A 2,347-nucleotide genomic window follows, 5' to 3' on the forward strand; every position below is an offset into this window, starting at 1 on the left:
CCCGATGGGCAAATCGAAAAGAAAAAAAAAAAGAAAATTAGAGCAGGTATCCGAGGCCCCGATGGGCAAGCAGGTATCCGAGGCCCCCATGGGCAAGCAGGTATCCGAGGCCCCGATGGGCAAGCAGGTATCCGAGGCCCCGATGGGCAAGCAGGTATCCGAGGCCCCGATGGGCAAGCAGGTATCTGAGGCCCCGATGGGCAATCGAAAAGAAAAAAAAAAAAGAGCAGGTATCCGAGGCCCCGCTGGGCAAATCGAAAAGAAAAAAGAAAAAAAAAAATAAGAGCAGGTATCCGAGGCCCCGATGGGCAAGCAGGTATCCGAGGCCCCGTAGGGCAAGCAGGTATGCGAGGCCCCGATGGGCAAGCAGGTATCCGACGCCCCGATGGGCAAGCAGGTATCCGAGGCCCCGATGGGCAAGCAGGTATCCGAGGCCCCGATGGGCAAGCAGGTATCCGAGGCCCCGATGGGCAAGCAGGTATCCGAGGCCCCGATGGGCAAGCAGGTATCCGAGGCCCCGATGGGCAAGCAGGTATCCGAGGCCCCGATGGGCAATCGAAAAGAAAAAAAAATAAGAGCAGGTATCCGAAGCCCCGATGGGCAAATCGAAAAGAAAAAAGAAAAAAAAAAAAAATAAGAGCAGGTATCCGAGGCCCCGATGGGCAAGCAGGTATCCGAGGCCCCGATGGGCAAGCAGGTATCCGAGGCCCCGGATGGCAAGCAGGTATCCGAGGCCCCGATGGGCAAGCAGCTATCCGAGGAACCGATGGGCAAGCAGGTATCCGAGGCCCCGATGGGCAAGCAGGTATCCGAGGGCCCCGATGGGCAAGCAGGTATCCGAGGCCCCGATGGGCAAGCAGGAATCCGAGGCCCCGATGGGCAAGCAGGTATCCGAGGCCCCGATGGGCAAATCGAAAAGAAAAAAAAAGAAGAGCAGGTATCCGAGGCCCCGATGGGCAAATCGAAAAGAAAAAAAAAAAAGAGCAGGTATCCGAGGCCTGATGGGCAAATCGAAAAGAAAAAAGAAAAAAATAAAAATAAGAGCAGGTATCCGAGGCCCCGATGGGCAAGCAGGTATCCGAGGCCCCTGTAGGGCAAGCAGTATGCGAGGCCACGATGGGCAAGCAGGTATCCGAGGCCCCGATGGGCAAGCAGGTATCCAAGGCCCCGATAGGCAAGCAGGTATCCGAGGCCCCGATGGGCAAATCGAAAAGAAAAAAGAAAAAAATTAGAGCAGGTATCCGAGGCCCCGATGGGCAAGCAGGTATCCGAGGCCCCATGGGCAAGCAGGTATCCCGAGGCCCCGATGGGCAAGCAGGTATCCGAGGCCCCGGATGGGCAAGCAGGTATCCGAGGCCCCGATGGGCAAGCAGGTATCCGAGGCCCCGATGGGCAAATCGAAAAGAAAAAAAAAAGAGCAGGTATCCGAGGCCCCGATGGGCAAATCGAAAAGAAAAAAAAAAAAATTAGAGCAGGTATCCGAGGCCCCGATGGGCAAGCAGGTATCCGAGGCCCCGCATGGGCAAGCAGGTATCCGAGGCCCGATGGGCAAGCAGGTATCCGAGGCCCCGATGGGCAAGCAGGTATCCCGAGGCCCCGATGGGCAAGCAGGTATCCGAGGCCCCGATGGGCAAATCGAAAAGAAAAAAAAAAAAGAGCAGGTATCCGAGGCCCCGATGGGCAAATCGAAAAGAAAAAAGAAAAAAAAAAATAAGAGCAGGTATCCGAGGCCCCGATGGGCAAGCAGGTATCCGAGGCCCCGTAGGGCAAGCAGGTATGCGAGGCCCCGATGGGCAAGCAGGTATCCGACGCCCCGATGGGCAAGCAGGTATCCGAGGCCCCGATGGGCAAGCAGGTATCCGAGGCCCCGATGGGCAAGCAGGTATCCGAGGCCCCGATAGGCAAGCAGGTATCCGAGGCCCCGATGGGCAAGCAGGTATCCCGAGGCCCCGATGGGCAAATCGAAAAGAAAAAAAAATAAGAGCAGGTATCCGAAGCCCCGATGGGCAAATCGAAAAGAAAAAAGAAAAAAAAAAAAATAAGAGCAGGTATCCGAGGCCCCGATGGGCAAGCAGGTATCCGAGGCCCCGATGGGCAAGCAGGTATCCGAGGCCCCGATGGGCAAGCAGGTATCCGAGGCCCCGATGGGCAAGCAGGTATCCGAGGCCCCGATGGGCAAGCAGGTATCCGAGGAACCGATGGGCAAGCAGGTATCCGAGGCCCCGATGGGCAAGCAGGTATCCGAGGCCCCGATGGGCAAGCAGGTATCCGAGGCCCCGGATGGGCAAGCAGGAATCTGAGGCCCCGATGGGCAAGCAGGTATCCGAGGCCCCGATGGGCAAATCGA

General features: G+C 57.4%; 1 long non-coding RNA gene across 1 annotated transcript; it reads left to right on the plus strand.

Annotated features, from left to right (window-relative positions):
* The first annotated feature begins 1,671 nt into the window (after window positions 1-1,671).
* LOC139703813 (uncharacterized) lies at window positions 1,672-2,102 on the plus strand. The gene is made up of 2 exons (XR_011705892.1): window positions 1,672-1,720; window positions 2,049-2,102. It is a non-coding gene; the product is annotated as an uncharacterized lncRNA (long non-coding RNA).
* The last annotated feature ends 245 nt before the right edge of the window (window positions 2,103-2,347 follow it).

Source organism: Marmota flaviventris, unplaced genomic scaffold, assembly GCF_047511675.1.
Source record: "Marmota flaviventris isolate mMarFla1 unplaced genomic scaffold, mMarFla1.hap1 Scaffold_1305, whole genome shotgun sequence".
Classification (NCBI taxonomy): Eukaryota; Metazoa; Chordata; class Mammalia; order Rodentia; family Sciuridae; genus Marmota; species Marmota flaviventris.